The sequence below is a fragment of the Ceratotherium simum genome, chromosome 17, assembly GCF_057802395.1.
Source record: "Ceratotherium simum simum isolate JZ-2026a chromosome 17, ASM5780239v1, whole genome shotgun sequence".
Classification (NCBI taxonomy): domain Eukaryota; kingdom Metazoa; phylum Chordata; class Mammalia; order Perissodactyla; family Rhinocerotidae; genus Ceratotherium; species Ceratotherium simum.
The window spans coordinates 24,389,742-24,405,747 of record NC_141916.1 but is presented as its reverse complement, the minus strand read 5'-3'; the positions used below and the strand labels follow the sequence as shown (position 1 = coordinate 24,405,747).

At 37.7% G+C, this 16,006-nt stretch overlaps 1 protein-coding gene across 5 annotated transcripts in view; it reads left to right on the top strand.

The window, feature by feature from the left end:
* TMEM117 (transmembrane protein 117) overlaps positions 1–16,006 on the top strand; it is a 446,351-nt gene that overhangs the window by 73,673 nt on the left and 356,672 nt on the right. The gene's annotated exons all lie outside the window — the stretch shown is intronic.

Genomic DNA, 16,006 nt, shown 5'->3' with positions numbered 1-16,006 from the left:
AAAATTGTTGTATTTACCTAGAGGATGCAATATTTGTCATTATGTAATCATCCTGTGTATTCCTAATGTTATTTTTTCACTTAAAATCTATTTTTCCTAGAATTCATGCATAACCTAGATTTTTTTTGTCCGTTTTTGTCTAGTATATAATTTTAAAGCCTGTTACTTCCAACCTTGCTGTATTCTTACACACATTTCTTGCAAACACACATCTTTGATTTTTCAGTTTTCTATCTTCTAACTAACAATTATTGTCTTTTAACTAGTAAGAGCAATATATTGCATTCATATTATGATTTGATTTTACTACCTTTTTTGTGTTTTGTATTATACATCTTTTCTTTTTCTTTTCTCTTAACTTTTATGTGGGAGGGGGAGGCTGATTGAATTTTGTTCACTTGTTTGTTCCTTTCTTCATCTTTCTATCCCTCCTCTACCCCTCCATTGGGTTTATAAGTTATGCATTCAATACCTACTCTTTTAGCAGCTACCCTTGAAATTTTACTATGCATATTTTAAAACCTAGCAAGTCTACAGCTAATTAGTGTCTTAATCATATCTCAAATGGTGAAAGTTCCTTAGGACATTTGAACTGGGATTAACCTCTTCTTACCTACATGGGATTGTTGTTGAGCATCCTAGTTCTTTTTTTAACTCCACAAAGTAGGCATTAATATTTTTATTATTTTATACAAACAAATGTTGGTTTAGAGTCCATACATGTTGATCAGTTTCTTTTCTCACCATTCCTTCTTGTCTCCAGTGTTTCTTCTGAGGTCATTTCTGGAGTCAGATTCATTTTCCTTGAAGTACAGCCTTTAGAAGGTTGTCAAGTTAGGGTATATAGGGGGTATACTTTCTCAATTTTTATTTTTTCTTCAAGTTTTGAATTCTTGTGACAATTGTCTTTTAGTTGGACTATTTAGTACATTTACACTTAATGTAATTACTGATATATTTGGGTTTAAATCTATTATTTTGCTATATTAGTTTTTAATTTGCCTTATCTTTCCTAAGTTCTTTTTTTCCTCCTCTTTGTTTTCCTTTGGATAGATCAAGTATGTTTTATATTTTATTTTTTCCCACTCCATTACTTTATTAGTTATGCATACTTTTATTCTTTGAGTGATTACTCTAGAGAGTAAAACACACATAATTGACTTATTAGTCTACCTTTAATTAATATTGCCTACCCTTTACAAGAACTTTACAGATTTAACTCCATTTACCCCCTTCTGCCTTTTGACCTATTTTTGTCATAAACTTAAATTCCACCTATGTGTTAAATCCTAAAAGATAGTATTTATTTATTTATTTATTTATTTATTTATTTATTTATTTTTTGGTGAGGAAGATTGGCCCTTAGCTAACATTTGTTGCCAATCTTCCTCTTTTTGCTGAAGAAGATTGGCCATGACCTAACAACTGTGCCCATCTTCCTCTATTTTGTATGTGGGACGCCACCACAGCATAGCTTGATGAGTGGTGCATAGGTCCACACGCGGGATCCAAACTCGCAAATCCCGGGCTGCCGAAGTGGAGCGCGCGAACTTAACCACTATGCCACCGGGCCAGCCCCATATCATTGTTTTTACTTTAAAACAACTTTATCGAGGTATAACTGGCATACAATAAACTGCACATATTTAAGTGTACAGTTTTGTAAGTTTTGATATATGTATACATCTGTGAAACCATTGCCACAATCAAGATAAAAGTTTGTTCATGAGCTTTTGTAATCCCTTTCTCCCATCCCTCCACACCTCTAGGTAACCACTGTTCTGCTTAGTTTGCATTTTCTAGAAATTTATATAAATAGAATTATACAGTATGTACATATGTAGCTGCTATTAAATCTATCTATTGGTTGTTAATTTCAGTTATTATTTTTCAGTTTTATATTTTCCAGTTGATTTAAAAAAATAGAGTCTGGTTGTTTGGTAAAATTCATAATCTTTTAATCTATTTTCTTGAACATATTAATTATAATTATTTTGACTTCTATGTCTTAGAACTCCAATATATGCATCATCAATGAGTCTATTTATATATTATCCATTTTTTCTCTTGCTTTTCAGTAATTTTTTTTGTCTTCTTTCCTTGTGTGACTATTTTTTTTAACTAACTATCAGAGATAATATGTGAAGAATTGTAGAGGTTCATGATGATATAATCTTCCCTAGGGAGAATTTAATTTTCTTCTGGCGTGTAGATAGAAACTGAGTTTCAGGCTTTGTTTGGGTTGATCTGTTTCTGGTTTGTCCTTGCTCCCCTTCATGTACCATACTGGAAAGCCTGGACTTTGCTCAGAGTTCTTCTGCTTTGGTATAGCCTGAATTCCAATTTTTGTTTCCTCAGCATCATGTGACTGCTAAAACCTATGCTTAGGTTTTTTCTCTTATCAGCTATTCTTTGCTGGGTCTTACCACTCACCTATATAGTTTAGTTATCAACAAATGCTCTATGGGAAATTGTGTTAGAATTTTGGGCTCACTTTCCGAGTTTCTCTTTTTCTAGGATTTTGGTCCCTGGTGTCCTGGTGTATTTGCAGCCCTGAATTTCAATTCTTGTCTCTCTGACCCAGTTAGACTGCCTCAAACTCTAGGCCACAATTTTCCGTATAGTTCCTATGTCCCACACTGAAAATTAGCAAATCTCCTCAGAGGAAAAAGCAGCAATGAATAGCACCTCATTTAAGTGCATTTTTCTTCTGTCAGGGATGTTGGCTCTTCAAGTCTTGGCTGCCTTATTTGCTCTTTGATGCCTTCAAACAGCTGCCTCCATTATGATAGATACTTTCTCTAGGTGTGCAATTCTAGATTGACAGTTATTTCCTCTCAGTACTTTGAAGGACTGTCTTATGATATCCATTGTTGCTGTTGGGAAGTCTTCTATCAGTATAATTGTTGTTACTTTGAAGTAATCTGTCTTTACTGTCTGATTTTAAGATCTTATCTTTGTCTTTTAACGTAAGCGAGCTGTACAATTACTCCAGCTTACTTCTTGGAGAGAATTTCGTGGCTTCAATGCAGGAAGGAGGAAATCAGGCAAAGCCTGTGTTCTCCTTGAGTTGAAGAAACACAGTTGGGTGTGTGGGCAGGCCAAGACAGCTAGATTTCACAGGGCAGAGTACTGGAGAGGAGAGAGGAGCACAGAGCCATAACTCCAGAGATCTGCAAATCTCTCTGGAGTAATGCGCAGCCCAGGCATGTGAGGAAACCACCCAAGGTGGGGAAAGAACCACTCAAAAGGAGCGAGGGTAAAATCCTTGGTGTTCACACAGGGCAAGGAATAGCTTGTGTCTCCACAAGGCAGAGAGGCAAAATCTTGCAATTTATGGTGTATCAGGTACAGTGCTCAGAAGGAAGGTGCGGGAAAAATTAGCTCTAGATTAAAGGCTTCCAACTTTAGACGCTTTGGAGGATCCTGATTTACTGTGGGGACTCACGTTCAGTTCCTCTAATTTGCAATATCCCCGGGCTTAGTTCTGTTTCATTTCCTTAGTGCTCTTTATGGGCCTTTGGCTCTAAAGTAACCCTAGATTTTAAATTTGCTCACTAGTACCCTTTAATTTTTAACTTACTATTCTTGCTTCCTACCCCCTTTGCAATGCATGAAAATGTACATTTGTTGTGTTTTCATAATTAGTTTTGCATTATATTTACATTACATTGTCTTTACAGTACATAATACTGCCCAGGCATATAGTAGGTGCTCAACAAATGTGTAGTAAATGAGTATTTTCATTATGAAAATATTATCAACCAAATTAAGAATTTTCCATATGAGCTACCATCATAAACATCAAAATCTGTTTTTTGCCTTTTAGTGTGCCTTGTAATTTTTTCTTTATAGCTGGACATGTTGTACCAGGTAAAAGAAACTGCTGTAAATAAGCCTTTAGTACTATGGTAGTAAGGTGTGGAGGGGAGGGGGAGTGTTCCATAGTCCTATGATTAGGTCTCAGTCTTTTAGTGAACCCATGCCTCTGGACTGTGAACTCCACAAGTGCTTCTTAGTTCCCCCACCTCCCCCTTAGGTGAGAGAGGATGGCTAGAGTGGGCTAGAGTTGGATATTTCCTTTCCCCCAGGTCAATTAGGCTCTGATAGAACCTCAGCAAGTTAGATCTGGTGAAATAGCTTCTCCTGCAGGCAGGCCTTTTTAAGAACAATAGAAGGTTCTGGCACATTTCAAAATGGTTCCTTTAATCCTTTTCCCCTGCTGGAAGCACTAGGGGATTTTTCTGCAATGTTTATTGTGAGAACTTGCTTGAGCTTCTGGAGGTAAACTTCACAAAAACATGGGGGCCCCCCATGGCTGGGTCCCCTGGAGTTTTTAACTTTAAGACTTGTCCCCACTAAGCCTCCCACAATTTGTTAATTACATTGCAAGTTTTTCTGCCCCAGCTCAGGTTCCCAAGGCAGTTTTCCCTTGTGAGTTTCTACTCCTGTAAGCTGTGACTCCCTGTATTCGCCTGTCTTTCTCTCCAGTCTTGGAGGCAGCGGTTTGCCCTGTGTCCTCACTCGTGTTACAGATCTTAGAAGAGCTGTTGATTTTTTAATCTGTTCAGCTTTATATTTGGTGTTAGCACATAGTGGTGACTTTCAATCTCCTGATATGCAGAACTGGAAACCCCGTTATGGATTTTTAATATCTTCATTTAGTATATCTATAAGTGGAAAGGGTAGAGAAAATAGCAAGCTTGCAAGTACAAGAAACCAGTCTGAAAGAGTTAGAGGACTTGCAGAAAGCTGTGAATGAAAACCACGTTCGGGATAGAAGAAAGGAGTCAAAGAGAGAGACTTGAACACATGGATACAGAGAATAGGAATATTGGAAATATGGGTGACATGGCAGAATTTTGGCCACTGGCCTGGTTTAGCCTTCCCAGTATTTATGGTTGTGGGAGGACCAGACCCTCCTGCCCCTCCACCCCATCTGTGATCGAGAAGCTAGTGTCCAAGCCTTGTGGTTGATCAGGATCGCTTGAAGCCGTGGATCAGCCTACAGGTGATTAGTTTTGACAATGTAACTCTTCCTTTTAGTTGGATTAATATAATTTAAATATAATTTAATATAATTAAATGAAAATCTTCTTTAAAAGTGTAAGTATTATTGTTTTTCAAAACTGGTATCAACATAATGGTGAAAATATAAAAATTTAATAATAGTAGTGATGATGTTAATTGTTAAGAATAGGGAGCTGTACTTTCTATCCCATTGCCTATTTCAAAAAATTGTGCTAACAGCAACAACCTCTAATATTTTAGAAAATATTTTATTTGCTTTTACTTTTTTGATGGGTTCTGACCTTAAAAATGCTATTTAATATGATTCCACTTAGTACATATATAGAAAATATAGAACAAGTTGATTTCATTAAAATCATAGACTATTATAATATTATATGTATGCATAGATTAAGTGTGCTACTAACTCTTATCTTGGAGTATAAGCCAAGATGTAATGTTAATTTAGTATTCTTTTTATTCAGTGGCTAGTTTCTCCTTAAAAGGAAAAGTAATAGATAATAATAAATGAATGCCTTTTATTTCCTTTTGGAATTCTATTTTTTCCTCATGAGCAATAATAAACAATTTAAGTCAGTTAATCCTAAGAATGGTCTAATGGAAAGACGTTTGGCCACCCACATCTCATGATATCCTTATGAAGAAATGTTGATTGGATGTTAAAGGAATTATACAAAATAACATTTGATTGAAGCATCTACTCACTCCCACTCAAAGGCTCCATGTTGCCAAGTTTCTCTCTGAAATCATTTAAACTCTGTTCTCTACTCAGTATCTCCTGCACTGACCATGTTTCAGCTCTCAGTACCTCTCACCTGAGCCTTTGCATTAGAATGGGCTCTCAACAGACTTACCCAGTATCTTCCAATCTTTCCAAGCTCCAATCCATTTTTATAGTGACTACTAGATTAATTTGCCTGTGATAAAACTTTCACTGCGCCTTCATTTCCTGTAAAATGCCAAGTGTTCATTAAACAACAAACTCCTGAATCCTAGTGGCCCCCGGGTCTGACCCCAATCTACCATTACAACTTTACAGTCAACCTTTTCCTAAGTGTATTTGACACTCAGGCCAAAGTGAACCACCTGGTGATTGCCCAAGAGCACTCGAATTGTCCTGATCTGGGCCTTGGCAGGAGCTCTTCCCTAAACCTACAATACTTTCCTTACCCTTCACCCTCAAATGTAATTGAGACCCTTCCAAATATTATCTATATGTTCAGGGGCAGCACAGATGTTATTTTGTCTTAAATGTTACTGTATTTTTGTGGCACATAACTTATACATATTTTATCACTAGCATTTTAAGGGCACAAATCATATCTGATTCGTCTTTGTGTTCCTCACAGTGAGCAGGAAACTACCTGGCAATTAAGAGAAACTGAACAGATACTTGTTGACTGAAGAAATAATGAATTACTATACTGAAATACTGATTAAATAGATGGAAATCAGTTGGGAGAAAGTTCTCTGGGGGAGTAGTGCAAAGTCCTGTAGTTGGAGGTGACCTTGTCTAGTCTACATTTATTATCATTGGCTTGGATTAAAATATAGAGGACATATTTATCTGAATTTGCATGTTACACAATGCGTAACTAATATGTTTTGTGATAGAATGAGAATTTTTTTCCACTCTTGGTAGTTGTCTAGGAAGGTGGAAAACTAAGAAGAGAGGTCCTGGGGGACTCTTCAAATGAGAATTTATTACTAGTACACAATTTCCAAGAGAACGGAATAAAGTCAGGAAACAGGAGCTAGAAGAAACTCATCAGGCACCAGAACTGAAGGGGTCATTCCAGGACAGGAAAGGGGAGGTGATCAAGGGTTTGTAGCAGAAGAGAGCACAGGATGTTTAGAACTGAGGCTAAGAGCAATGGGCATCCCCTTGGATATGTGCCAGCAATGGAAAGAGTCTTAGAGGAACTGCTGAGTGCTGGCCACAGTCACTCATTCAACAGAGTACTGAGCATCCGGTGTGTTCCAGGCACTGATAGATGTTGCAGATAGCTATAAGAAAATGATATAGATAACTGAATGTTATGATAAAGTCTGCAATGTTCAGGATAATTTGAGAACCAAGCTTAAGGAGCAATTTACACTCCTACTATAGAATGAAATGGGGAGGGAGGGAGCATGCTACCAAGAAGTATGAAGGGTTTCAGATTTTACTTTGCTTGCAAGCTAACAAGTTAGCCTGCCACAGTTTCATGGATGCTGGTGGAAGACATGAAACTCCTGTGTCAGAGATGAAGGACAGTTTATTACTCATGGCAATAGCAGTAGCCAGAGTACCAGCAGTTTTGCATCAGTTCCCTGAGCTTCAAATCCCACAGGGCAGCACAAAGAGGGCCAGATGTCAGCTGCACATACAGTAGGTTGTGTTATAGAAGAGGAACCCTAAGCTTAAGGAAGCCAAATCTTTTATAATGGGCAGTAAGCATGTCTGCCCTTTGCTCTGGAAGGAGATGCTATCTCTGTCTTCCATCCCTATTTGCTACACAAACATCTTTGAAGAGATAGTCCAGAACAAAATGTAGCTGGTGCCTCTTCTTGTAAGGTGTGCAGAAATGTGAGAGAACCATGAAGAATTGTCTCCCAACAGATGCTTCACTGTGGAGCTGGTATCTGTGGTGAATCTTGAGGGCGAGTGGAAGTTTTCTAGTCTGACTGGATTGGGGCTAGCCTTCCAGAGAGATGAATATGAATATGGTATGAATATGAATATGAGTATGAATATGGCACTAAAGTATGAAAGGTCAAGGTGTATTCAGGAAACTGCAGGTAGGTCAGTGCAGCTGGAGTACAGGCCACGTTGGAGAGTAGAGGGAAAAGAGTCAGGGCCATGTCAAAAGAGGCCTCACGCCATGCTAAGAAGCTTGAGCTTTGTCCTTGGGGCCATGGTTTCCCAAAGGCTGCCCTTTGGACGGGTTGCCTGTGGTGCATTCTTTGCTATGTGCCCCGTGCCAGGTACTTTAGCAATTTTGTCTCACTCAATCCTCACAACCAGGTAGGCTAGGTATTACTATCCTCAGTTTACAGATGAGCAGAGACTCAGAGAGGCTAAGTAGCTTAGTCTGGTTCACATGGCAGACACATGACAAAAGCTTGATTCTCCCGCAAGTGTACTTGACTCGGAGACCTTGTTCTTGGAACTCGGAGTGTCCTGTGAAAAGTGGAAGGAGAGGAGTGATAGCTGGAGGTAGACAGATAGAACTACTGACAGATTCTAACAAGATAATTTTTTTTTTTTATTGATGTTTTAATGGTTTCTAACATTGTGAAATTTTGGGTTGTACATTTTTGTTTGTCCATCACCACATATATGACTCCCTTCACCCCTTGTGCCCACCCCCCACCCCCACTGCCCTGGTAACCACAGTCCAGTTTTCTCTGTCCATGTGTTGGTTTATATTCCACATATGAGTGAGATCATACAGTGTTTGTCTTTCTCTTTCTGGCTTATTTCACTTAACATAATACGCTCCAGGCCCATCCATGTTGTTGCAAATGGGACGATTTTGTCTTTTTTCATGGCTGAGTAGTATTCCATTGTATATATATACCACATTTTCTTAATCCAGTCGTCAGTCGAGGGACACTTAGGTTGCTTCCACTTCTTGGCTATGGTGAATAATGCTGCAATGAACATAGGGGTGCATAAGCCTCTTTGGATTGTTGATTTCAGGTGCGTTGGATAGATTCCCAGTAGTGGGATGGCTGGATCATAGGGCATCTCTATTTTTAATTCTTTGAGGAATCTCCATACCGTTTTCCATAGAGGCTGCACCAATTTGCATTCCCACCAGCTGTGTATGAGGGTTCCTGTTTCTCCACATCCTCTCCAACATTTGTTGTTTTTTGTCTTGGTGATTATAGCCATTCTAACAGGCGTGAGGTGGTATCTTAGTGTTGTTTTGATTTGCATTTCCCTGATGATTAGTGATGTTGAGCATCTTTTCATGTGCCTATTGGCCATTGGTATATCTTCCTTGAAGAAGTGTCTGTTCATTTCCTCTGCCCATTTTTTGATCGGGTTGTTTGTTTTTTTGTTGTTCAATTGTGTGAGTTCTTTATATATTATGGAGATCAACCCCTTGTCAGATGTATGTTTTGCAAATATTCTCTCCCAGCTGGTTGGTTGTTTGTTCATCTTGATTCTGGTTTCATTTGTCTTATAAAAGCTCTTTAATCTGATAAAGTCCCACTTGTTTATTTTTTCTTTAGTTTCCCTAGTCTGGGTAGGCATGTCATCCGAAAAGATTCCTTTAAAACCAATGTCAAATAGTGTGTTGCCTATATTTTCTTCTATGAGTTTTATAGTTTCAGGTCTCACCTTCAGGTGTTTGATCCATTTTGAGTTAATTTTTGTGAATGGCGATAGCACATGGTCCACTTTCATTCTTTTGCATGTGGCTGTCCAGTTTTCCCAACACCATTTATTGAAGAGACTTTCCTTTCTCCATTGCATGTTCTTAGCACCTTTGTCGAAAATTAGCTGTCCGTATATGTGTGGTTTTATTTCTGGGCTTTCAATTCTGTTCCATTGATCTGTGTGTCTGTTTTTGTACCAGTACCATGCTGTTTTGATTACTATTGCTTTGTAGTATGTTTTGAAGTCAGGAATTGTGATGCCTCCTGCTTTGTTCTTTTTCTTTAGGATTTCTTTAGCTATTCGGGGTCTTTTGTTGCCCCATAAAAATTTTACTATTCTTTTTTCTATTTCTGTGAAGAATGTCATTGGGATTCTGATTGGGATTGCATTGAATCTGTAGATTGCTTTAGGTAATATAGACATTTTAACTATGTTTATTCTTCCAATCCACGTGCATGGGATATCTTTCCATTTCTTTATGTCATCATGGATTTCTCTCAATAATGTCTTCTAACAAGATAATTTTAATTAGCCAAGAGTTGTTTCTGTATTTCTTATGCTCTGAAATGACACTGCTCACTGGTTATTGCTGTCACACTCTCCATTCTGCTGTTACAGTCTACCTGAGGCTGCCACTTTTTTTTCTGCTTTGTACGGACCAATAAATCACAGACAACTGGTAAAAAAAAAAAAAGTCAGTTAATCCTAAGAATGGTCTAATGGAAAGAGCCATATTATAATAGTAAAATATAATATTTGGACTTTATCAATAGAATGGAAGGTTTATTATTGTTTTTCCTGTGGAGAGTAGTTTATATCATGTGTTTATTTAGTAGATACATATTTTATTAAAAAGTTATTATAATACATACACTTTTGAAATTGACATTCAACTCTAGATATGACAACACTCTCATTTTTGCTGGGTTTCTAATCAAGGTCATGTTTTCTTTTCTTTCTAGAACCTCTTTTGAATTTCATATTGTAATACATATTTTTAGTGTTATATGGGATTACATTTTAATTCTCAATATTTGATTTCCTGTCAATTCAGTGAATAAACAAACATTTTCTGTGTAAGCTCCTGCTCCTAATAAGGGATGATAACCATCTGTTCAATGTTTTTTAATTCTCTTTGTACACTGAAATAACGAGACTTGATCTGAATATTAATGGAATGGTGCCTTATAGTACAAAAGTTTTATGATCTTATACTTAGTATGTAAAGCCATGTTTGTATAACTAGAACATCCTTTCTCCCAAATGATATTCTGGTGTGTTTTGTTGGATAATTTTCTTTGATGATGTCCCATCCACAGAATAATTCTGTTATTTTGGTTATTTTTATTCTATTGCCATTTTTTCAATTAGTAAACCTTAAACCAAAAAAAAAAAAATCACATCATGTTCTTATAAACTATAAATTTATACAAATATGTTATGAATACTTCATATACTTAATTTAGTTTGATTGAAAGTGATGTTCAATTAATTTTCAAGTGCTCTGATCCAATTTCATTTTATCTTTTATTCTCTTATTCTAGACATAAGAAATAGGACTTACGTTTATTGTCAAGTACTCTTATGTTTAAAATGTTAAATATTAACTTGGCCTTTAAAGAATTTGATCAATATGTTACTTTAGGTTCATTTTATTTATTGGAGAGGCATACAGTGACAGATAAAACATAAAGAGGAATATGTTTTCTTTTAATAGGTAAGGGTGATTTCTTTTTTGTAATTTAACCAATAGTGTTTTGAGTTAGCAGACTTTGAGCTAATCTCTCACCGACAAAGCAAATCCTACAATCCCTGAGTTGGTTGAGATCTTAAAAGTCATATAATCTAACCCTTTAAACTGTACCTGGAGGGTGGCCATTCCTCCTTGTCTGCACTGAAGGGAACTTACTACCTGCCAAGAGAGTCCATCCTATAAGCTCCTTCTGACTGTTACTCCAATATATGAAATATTTAACAGTGAAGATGACTTCCCAGAGGAGATCATCTCTGACCTGCATTTTAAGGCCCACAAGAAATATGGGAAGATTTACAGCAGGAGTATAGGTGAGCAGAGAGTACAATATTGATAATTTTTCAGATCACGTTTTTTGTCTCTAAAGTTTAAAGAAGTCCCAGGGCTTATAAGGTCTTGGAACCCAATCCTTCAGTCTGTATTTACCTGTCCTCCCTTTCTCCTAATGCTGCTAGGGTGGTGGTCTTCTGTCACCTCTTCGGCACTATGATGCTGTCTAAGAGGGTTGGTTCACAGCCTCAGAAATTTCTCGGGTGAAATCTGAAACTGGCCCCTGTACGTGGAGGGCAAGGAGGACCAAAGAAGAGGCAGACAACTCCAGATTGATAGGTGGCGGTTTTTTTTTTTTTTTTTTAAAGATTTTATTTATTTTATTTTTTGCCCCCAAGCCCCAGTAGATAGTTGTATGCCATAGCTGCACATCCTTCTAGTTGCTGTTTATGTGGGACTCGGCCTCAGGATGGACAGAGAAGTGGTGCCTCGATGCGCACCCGGGATCCGAACCCGGGCCGCCAGCATCGCAGCGCGCGCACTTAACCACCAAGCCACAGGGCCGGCCCTGATAGGTGGCGGTTTTAATAAGCAAAGGAGCTTACATACAAGGCTTGTCTTGTGTGGCAGCAAGTTGAGTAGATCTCCATGCCTCCAGTTCAGTCACATATCCCGTCCAGATGGTTTCAACAACACATTGCTCTCTCAAGGCTGTGTTGTCGAATACAGTTCCCTCTGTGGGAACAGTGGGCAGAATGTACATTCCAAGGCCAGGGGAGGGGGAGAGGAGCCTCCTGTTGCCTGGGTCCAACTTGTGGGTCAACTGGTGGTCACGTCCTCTTGATGACCTCCTTCAACAGGTGGCTGGTATACTACCCAGGTCATTGTGTTACTAGTGAAGGTAGGTGGCTGCCCTACTGGTCAAATTCCCTTGGGGCCAGCTCAGTCTCCTTACCTGACTTCCAAGGTCATGACCCTTGGTACTTTGGCCTTCACTAACATCCGTGGAATCAAACCCAAATGAAGTTCTGCCACCTTAGAGGCCTAAATCTTTGTATCCTCTATGAAGCTAGAAGCCCTCATTCTATCCAGTCCTGCTTTAACAACTTCCCAGGAGTAGGGCTAGCCCTATCTCTTACCTAGAAGCACAAACACTTCTACTCTTTTTCCTCTGAGTTAGTTTAGTTTATTTCTTTGTTCAAGGCCTCCTTGTGAGAACCACTCCTGAAGAAAAGAGGCCCAGAACTGGTGATAAACGTCTGGCTGTGAGGTAGAAAGGAAATGTTCCTTTCCATTCTTTTGCTAATGAGAACACAGCAGCAAAAAAGCCAAGAAACCAAGTAGTTTCTCCGTAATTCTCTTACACTTGTCTACCTCTATCTTTTACAATATATGTGGGCTCAACATATTTTTTTTTCAACATGTATTTTTTAATATGCTTTTAGAGCATTAATCTTGTAGAATTTTATGATGTCTTAGTAGTCCTAAACCAACTGTATTTCCAGGAAAGATTCTGAGATTTTAGGCAATTTGAGTTAATTTTAACCAACATTCATAACAGTCCATCCTTATGCCCTCCAAACCTCACCTCCAACATGTATATAGGCCTGTGTATCACCTTATGCTTCTGATTGTTTTAAGGTTTATTTTCCAATTACCTTGACCACATCAAAGGTGATGGTCCATACAGTCCAAGACAGATTTTATTAATAACATAAATATATACTCAGATTTACAAATATATCTATGATTAAAGTAAAAGTCATTTATGACCTTGTCAGAAATGTACCCCTCTTAGTGATATCTTTTACTTCTGTTGACCTTTCAGGACAGTTTTCACTTGAAACTCCTCTAAAGGAAAGTGTTATAAAATTCTGAATTCTGTGACCTATAGTAAAGGTAGCATATAATTTATTGTCCAAACTAGGACACTTAAGAAAGGAAGGGGGCAATATTAATAATTATGCCAGGACAACAGTTATAAGCCACTACTATCCCAGGCAAACCAAATGTATAGTCACACTCCAGGGAGGAGACAGCACATTTTCATGTGACCTCCTCAAGTAACTCGGAGGTTCTTAGTTTGATTAGATTGCTTGGAAAGTCATTTATGAGAGCAGTCAACTGATGGCAGTCTGTGTATACGTGTTTCTAGCATTAGGATGGACACTCAGTGAGCTAACCTTGAAGAAGTTTATGGGAAATTTTTGTAATATGATTTGACTCAACATTTGGGTCACACGAGTATGAGCCTTAATATATTACAGCATTTTATTGTGTGTTTCAAGTGAATTTCAAGCCATGTTAACCTGCCATTTTGTTCTAATGACTCTAATGACTGAAATTAGTGCCAGACAATAAGCTTGGAAATGACAGCATAAATGGTACTGTCACACTTCTCTTTTTACTAACTTTGTATTATTTCAGCCAGTGTACAGTTAATCTACTCTATTTTATTTGCAAAGCACTCTTAAATTGCCAGCATTATTATTTGACTTTTAAAGTACATCCATTAGTGATTTTTTTGACATATGCATATGTTAAGAAGGAAATTCACATTTAAATTTTCAAGGAACTCTGCTGCTCTTTGCAGTTCTTCAATATAAACTGCTGAATTAAATAAATAGGTCTTGGTTTGAAGCTGAAAGGACTTGCAGCAAAAGGAACCTTGGACAAAGAAAGCCCATGAGTCTAAAATAAGATATATTTTCATTAAATACCCAGAAGGTGACTGACTTTGAACATCTTCTTGCCTTGCTCACAGCTCTATCTCCAGCACCTAGAACCACGGCTGGCATGTAATAAGCCCACAGTAAATATTGTTCAATGAGTGAATAATATTCTTTAAGTTTGTTTTAAGATATTTGTGGCATGTGTTTTTTACTCTCAAACATTCTGTGCTTAATATCTATTTATAACATTCCTGTCAATGTGTTGTGTAAAGACTTGCAAATCCCTGGCTTTCCATAATTATTAGTTCAATTAATCAACAATTTCTATAGGGTGGTAATTTGCAGTGCTAGCATTGTTTGCTTTGGTAGAAAGTTTTCCATATTCTTCTTTTAGTTACAATTCACCTTCCCTCTAACTTTCAGATTTGCCCTTTGTATCTCTTGTGCAGGACAAGAAACCAGATAATGTAACCAAATCTCCCTTTTTTGCTCCATTTAAAGTTTTAGCTAGGGTAATGTTTCTGGTAGCCTGGTTTCCAAATGAAATCTAAAGTTCTATTTTAATAACAGTGAGGTACCAGGGAAAGTTTAGTAGTTAAATCTTAAAGATTATTTCTTCCTATGCTCAGTAACCTACATGAGAGCTACTGTCTATCCCTAGAGAGACAATTTCCAGGTGGAAATATATATATATTTTTTATAACTTGGACATATCATGGATAAAAAGGGAATATTTTCTCCAATGAGAGATTCAATTGTAAGATTTCAGGCCTACCCTGTTTTAATTGTAGTTCCTATACATGTATCATCTCCCTTATCATTATTTAGATACGCTTTCTTAGGAATGGAGATCAGTATAATAGGCAAAGTTTATCCTAGGAGAAGCCAGGGTGACATGTGTTCATTTTTTTCTTAGTCCCTTGGTTTTTCATCTTCTCACCTTTCAGGATACTAATGCCCTCACTTCTCTTCTCTACCATAAATCAAAACATTTTTCTGGACTAATTCTGATATTAGTAATTTTTACTTTAGTGTTGTCTTAATACATTTTTACTCCTTGAAATATTTGCATTTTAACATCCTTCCCAATTTTAGCATTTATCTTTGTAAATGGAATTTTAGGCATCAGGGTGGGAATTATGATTTGCCATAGCCACACCAAGCTCCATAACACACATACACACCACCCCAGCCCACACATGTGTGCACACGCTTGTACATGGGTATGGATATTTTAGCTAAGAATAAAATTTAGTCATCTGTCTCTTACAACAGATGGATCAATTGGATCTTTGTGTAAGTGAGGTCTGCCTTGGTTTTATTGCCTGGCCACTATTGGAAATGGGTCTATGGAAGCAAAGGGAATTATAGGAATTTATGCATTTGCCTTAAGTAGTTTCAGTATGAATGAACCAAAAACGTATTTGTGAAACAGAAAATAGCAGGTAATAGTGCTCTAATTCATCTTTTTTTTAAAGTCAGGAGCACTTTATTTTTATTTTTATTTTTATTTTTTTTGTGAGGAAGATCAGCCCGAGCTAACATCCATGCTAATCCTCCTCTTTTTGCTGAGGAAGACTGGCTCTGAGCTAACATCTATTGCCAATTCTCCTCCTTTTTTTTGTCCCCTGAAGCCCCAGTAGATAGTTGTATGTCATAGTTGCACATCCTTCTAGTTGCTGTATGTGGGACGTGGCCTCAGCATGGCCGGAGAAGTGGTGCGTCGGTGCGCGCCTGGGATCCGAACCTGGGCCGCCAGTAGCGGAGCGCGCGCACTTAACCGCTAAGCCACAGGGCCGGCCCCGTAATTCATCTTGTTTTTATGCCAGCATAATGAATGATCTCTGTATACTAGATTCTCATGTTAGTATTATTTTCTCTAGGATGATATAGGGGTTGTCTTGAGCT